This window comes from Drosophila novamexicana, unplaced genomic scaffold, assembly GCF_003285875.2.
Source record: "Drosophila novamexicana strain 15010-1031.04,08,12 unplaced genomic scaffold, DnovRS2.1 tig00000796-arrow-arrow-pilon, whole genome shotgun sequence".
Lineage (NCBI taxonomy): Eukaryota > Metazoa > Arthropoda > Insecta > Diptera > Drosophilidae > Drosophila > Drosophila novamexicana.
Window position 1 is genome coordinate 966,281 of NW_020824824.1, and position 6,486 is coordinate 972,766.

Here is a 6,486-nt window from a genome sequence, read left to right on the forward strand (position 1 = left end):
CAGAATGTCAAGCATGCGTCTGGATCCATACCATTTTCATTGCCTACTTACACATTTGTGCTTTTTTCAGCCGAAAGACCCCCTCAAGCATGCCAAAAAAAAAAAAAAAAACAAAGACCGTGCCAGTCGCCCAAATTTAAAGTGAGATGTGGCTTCATACTAAACTTTCGGCTTTCGAGGCCGGCGTTCGGCTGCCACTCTTAGCGGCCTAACTCTGTCTGGGCACACTCAAATGATCGCAGGCACCTTTGGGGTTGCCTTGTTGCGATATACGTGTTTCGATAAAAAGGGCTATTTGGTATATCTATGCATTGTATGGTTAGTGGTTAAATCTATCTGAAAGCTTTGGCTGAGCGACGTTGTCACGGTCGCCGAATGGATCTTGGCCATAAAGTGGTCGATGGTGTTTTAAGTGCATATAAATACAAACATGTATATATTCAAGCGCATATGTTTATGCGTACAGTTATATGTTATATATATGAGCATATGCATGATTACATTACACCTCTCCTGTTAAAAGGAATAATGTAATTAATTTAAATAAAATTATTCGTGACTTCAGATTAAATAAAAAAGGTATCGACGTTTCAAGCATATACAACATTTTAAATAAGGTTTTACTTAAACCAATATGTTTAATTTTTATATGGTGGAAACGGATATTGATAAGGATTGAGTAATTCTAATTTACTATAATAATATAAAAAATTTAAAGTTTTTTCTTTATTTTTTAATTTAGTTCTGTTTTTCTTTTTCAATATTTTCTGATTTGTTTATTTTTTCTTCATGCCTATAGCCATTTTGAATATACTTTTTATCTATCTATATAAGCTGTTTGTCTTATGTTTTTGTGTTTAATTGTTATATTATTACTTTTAACATCCATATTCTCATCTCTATAGGGTGCTGTAGATTTATTTTCTAACTTATGACCGATGTTATTCTCTAATATTCTTTTTCTTTTTCTAATTTGAAATCATTAACCTTTATGTCATAAATTAATATTTGCTTCATTTTTGACTTATCTAACATTATCCGTTCTTTTAATACCCTGAGCCCATTAAAAATTTGCAGGCAGAAGGAAGCATTTCCGACCTCATAAAGTATATATATTCTTGATCAGCATCAATAGCCGAGTCGATCTAGCCATGTCCGTCTGTCTGTCTGTCAGTCCGTCCGTCCGTATGTATGAATACAAGGATCTCAGAACCTATAAGAACTAGAAACTTGAAATTTTAGATGTAGATGGATATTTGGTTAACTTCACAGGTGCGTATAATGGTTTGTGCATTCTTATAATTATTGGCCTTAATATTTCTTTTATTTCTTTCTGATTGGCTCGAACGAAGATGGGCAAAATGAAACGGACCCACTCGGAGGATGTGGGCGTGGTCTCGCCTGTGGCCGCTTCTTCGCTGTTGGCGTCCGGTCGTTGGTGGCTCGTCTTGTCGCCTTCAGGGTTGCGCCGACGCTTGGCTGGCGGCGTCGCGGATATGGCTGGTGTGCGCTGCTGAGCCGATTCCTGGCTTTTGGTATGTTCGTGGGCTTCTCTGGTGCGGGAGCTGGTCCCTTTGTTGCCGGAGCCGTTAATTTTTATTTCCCTTTTTTTTGGTTCGTTTCGTCGCACTTAAGCTTTAAGTTTTTTCTTTTGCAATACGATAGCACATAAGGAATTATCTTCGCAAATAAATAATAAAGAAAGCCCGTCATGAACAAATGTATGTCACTTGATTTTTATACCCTGTACCCATCAAAAATGGGTAAAAGGGTATATTGTATTTCTGCAAAATCCAAATGTATGTAAAAGCCATAAATAGCCGAGTCGATCTAGCCAAGTCCGTCTTTCTGTCCGTCCGTCCGTCCGTCCGTATGTGTGAACGCAAGGATCTCAGAACCTATAAGAGCTAGAGAAATTTTAGATGTAAATGCTCTTAGTTCCCGTGCAGATCGAGTTTGTTTCCGACATTCGATAACTTCCTCTGTTTCCAAGCAATCGATAAAAATCTACATCGATATCCTGTTTTTTGGGCAATTTTGGTAAATAATAAGAGCTAGAGTCACCAAACTTGACATATAGCTTCTAAAATAGATGATGTTGGAAGAAGAGGGTTCAGGGTATCCCCTAGTCGGGAGCTCCCGACTAGAACCTCTTACTTCTTTTGTAATGTTATTTTAGTTCCTTTTTTATTATAAGTACTTAATTGTTGGTGTGGCTGCTGAGTAGAGGCATAGCATGTGGTGGTCTGTCGCGAGTTCGATCTCTACCGGGGAAAGTATTATTTTTATTTATTTTTTTTGCTGGTGTGGCTGTGAGGTAGAGTCGACAGCAAGTAATGCGGTCAGTTGCGCGTTCGAGCCCTGCCAAGGCAACTTTTTTTTATTAATTTATTTGGTGTTGGAATAAGAGGGTTCAGGGTATCCCCTAGTCGGGAGCTCCCGACTAGAACCTCTTACTTGTTTTCTTTTTGGTTAAGCATATGCTCCGTGGCCGGCAAAAAAAAATATCCAACATCCAAAAATTATTAACTACGAGCCGGTACGTCCGCTGTGGACCGCTAACAAAACCGAACTCCCTTTTACATTTGGGCAGCAACATCATCGGTGTCGAATTTCGGCACATACATTGGCGAGGCGGGCACCGTTGCTGCACATCTGCACAGCTGCATTTTTTTGGGTCAATGGCCCAAATGACGGCCAAGGGCTTATCCAAAAGCATGCGATCCACTCTATTCATATTCTCTTTAAGAGCGAACCGGGCGGCCAATAGCAATCGTCGCTTTTGGCGCCGTGGATCACAAGTCTGGCGTTGCCACCCTTCAAAAATTTGGGCTCCGCCGTGGGCGCAGCTTCACCCTGCATACTCTGATCATATGACGAAAGATATCGGCGTGGCCGATAACATCGCACGCAACCAACTAGGTAAACCCTCGGTGCTACCGATAACGTCAAATGCAACATGTTTTAAACTACTTTTATTGTATATATTTTTTTCGAACAGTTGATGTTCTAGCTCTCTGAGTTCTTCCGATAATTGACATGCATTTTTCAAGTTGGTGGTTTTGTACTGCTTCATTTGATTGGTAGGACCGCCACCGCCACGGCTTCCTGTTGAGGCTTTTAATGACGATATTCTTTAAACGAAACCACATCACGTTAGATTCGACAAAAAATGAAAAACACACACACAGCTGCTGTTGAGGTTACTGCACAAACAATTTCATATTTTATAGGTGAACATTTGAAATATTCACTTTTTTCTTAAAATCAAAGGAGGTTTTTAAGCATGTCTTTGTAACATTTTGTCCCGGTCGCCATATAAATCAATAATCGTTGTCGCTGTTATGAGGTAGGTTTTTAGAATGACTTTACTGGAAATGATTAAAAGAGCTTAGCAAATCATGAGAGTTCTCAGTGGAGAGTGATTAATGTATTTTACTTGTGCTCCAAGATTTTTATATATATAAAATCCTGCTTTTTATTTCTAAACTTTGCATTTCTTGTGATTTATTTAAAAAGCTTTTATAACTTGTGAAAAGTGCTATCTGTTGTGCAGAGTAAGTCTGTTCATTTTTGCATTTAATAAACGCGGCGTCAGTTCTGTATTGTTGTTATTGACTGTTTTGATTCTTTTGCTTTGGTGCTCCCCTGTGCATACACTTGTTTGTGCGTTTGTTTGCTGTTGCATATTTCTGCTTGAGCATCGCGCTCTCGCATATTGTGGCTGTTGCTTTTCGCTCCAAACAATTGTTTTTGTGCGAATAGTTATTCTTTGAGCGTTTACTTGCTTCATTTTTGTGCACCGTTTTCGTTTTGCTTTGCACGCTCGCAACTTGCATACTTATATCAACTAATCGCCGGTTGGAGCCTCCATTTTTGCAGTTGCCCCACCTAACAACTTGGATTTATCTCTTATGTTATCAACTGCCCAATTATTACCCCTGTTTAATCTGTGCCAGTTAGCCACACCGCCTCAGCCCCCTCAGCTCCTGGACGCAGAGGTAGACCTTCGCGCAATCTAGACCAGGTTGTTGAGCACAATCATGGTGCCTCTTTGGCCCTATCAAATCCTGCTTTACCTGTAGCCCCATCCGCTCCTACCTTAACTGTTGTTGCCCTTCGTAGGCAAGTTTTTGTATCGCTACTTTCGTCCGAAACCACTTCTGAGTCATTGGCAGCCTATATCGCTAGCAAATCTTCTGCTAGCGAGTCAATTACCAAATTAAATTTATCCACTTCTCGTAAAATATCATATTTCAAAATAAATGTTTCACATGATATGTTCCCAATTATTCGTGATCCCAAATTTTGGCCTCCACACATGATTGTTCACGAGTTCAAGCCAAAAAATCGAAACCAGCCTGTCACCCTTGCAGTCCCTTCAATACAGGGTACTTTTTCTGCACCAAAAACTAACTTCGTCTTCCGATCAAGTCTCCATTCATTACCAGAATGTCAGAGGTCTCATTTTTCATTTCATTTAATTACTGTTTAAGCCACTCTCCAGTCAGAATTGTTTGAATTTAGTACGCCTACTGACGCTGAGATTGTGTCAGTTAAGGGGTCTCTTCCTACACGGAATATTTATATTACATGCTCTTATGTTCCTCCTTTTTCTGATATTCTAGTTTATATGAAACATATTATTTGTATTAAAGAAGTTTCTTCACATGTGCGTGATAATGACCTATTTATGGTGTTATGGTGATCGTTGCAAAAGGCAATTTTCCCAAGCCCGAGACAGTTTTATAATTTTGTAAACTTGAAACGTAAATCTTCAAGTTTGCCATCTTCTTTTTCTCTCGGGATAGATAAAGCTAGCAATGAGTCCGATTCTGCTTACCTCTTTGCTAATTTTTTCCAATCAACTTACTCTTCCGTCTGTCCTACTAATAATTCTTACAATTACAATATTACTTCCAGCGGTTCTATACCTCCTTTTTTATTTCCCAATCCTCTCTTCTTTCTGCTATAAATTCTTTAAAATTTTCTTACTCTTCTAGTCCGGACAATGTTCCTTGTTGTGTACTTAAGGAGTGTAGTTCTTCTCGTCTTCGTCCATTGCTTAAGCTTTTTAATCTATCCCTTGAATCTTCTGTCTTTCCATCTCTTTGGAAAGAACCTTATATCATACCTCTCCACAAGAAAGTTAGTAAGGCTGATATACAAAATTATAGGGGCATTGCAAAACTGTCCGCTATCCCTAAATTATTTGAAAAAATAATAATAATAATAATAATAATAAAAATAAGAATAAGACCATGACATCTTACTTCTTAAACTTGACCGATTAGGTTTCCCTCCGTCTCTTTTGTTTTGGATTAGTTCTTATTTAAAAGGTAGGACCCAAAGAGTAACGCTGAGACAGACTACCTCTAAACATGTTCACGTTACTTCTTTGTGTTCCTCAAGGTAGTCATATTTGTCCTTTACTTTTTACTTTTTTATAAATGATTTTCCCTCGGTTATATCACATGCCCGGGTACTTATGTATGAGGATTATGTGAAACTTATTCTATCGTCACTCATCCCCTAAATCATTCGCGTCTCCAAGTCGATTTGAACGATATGCAACTTTGTTATTCGGACAATCAATTGCATCTAAATTGTTCAAAGTGTATGTTTATGACCTTCAATCTCACTACACCTTATCTTGTCAGCTACACAATTAACAATACTCCATCGCAACGTATACTAACAGTTAAGGGTCTAGGCGTTCTTTTTGTTTCTAAAGTCAGCTATAATCTTCACATAGATACCATCGTTATTGAAGCAAAAGGTGTACTTGGATTCATTAAACGATGGTCTAAAGAGTTTAACGAACCTTTTTAACGAAACTTCGGTACATTTTTCTTGTTCGTCCTATTCTTGAATACTGTTCTTGCATCTGGTCTCCACAGTATAACAACAGCCAGGATCGTATTGAATCTGTTCAGAAGCAATTTCTGCTTTTTGCTTTACGAGGTTTAAATTGGGACCCTAATCTTCGGTTGCCATCTTACTTCAGCAGGTCGCTTCTTCTTCATCTTCCGTCGTTAACCAACCGTAAAACAATTCTCGGTGTTGTCTTCTTACATAAGTTGATTGTTGGCGATATAGATTCTCCTTTTCTGTAACGGCATCTTCAATTCTCTGTTCCGTCCAGACTAACCAGAAATTATCGTCCCTTATTCCTATCTATGTGCACAACAGACTACGCTATGCACAATCCTTTTCGCGTGCTTTGTACAAATTATAATAGTTTGCATCACGTTTTCTCTACCGAACTTTCTCTACCCCTAATAAAATCGTTGTTTTCAGGATACCTTCGGGAAGTCACTGACCATTCCCAGCTATGAGCAGGAGCATAGCTTGCCGCACAGGCTTTAAATTTTCCCCCACCGGGTCGGTGATTTTCCATTACTATCTCTCTATGCTATCTACATAACATTCAATATATCTTGTTCCTTTAATTTATTAATAACTCTTCTCTTTCTTTTTCCCTAT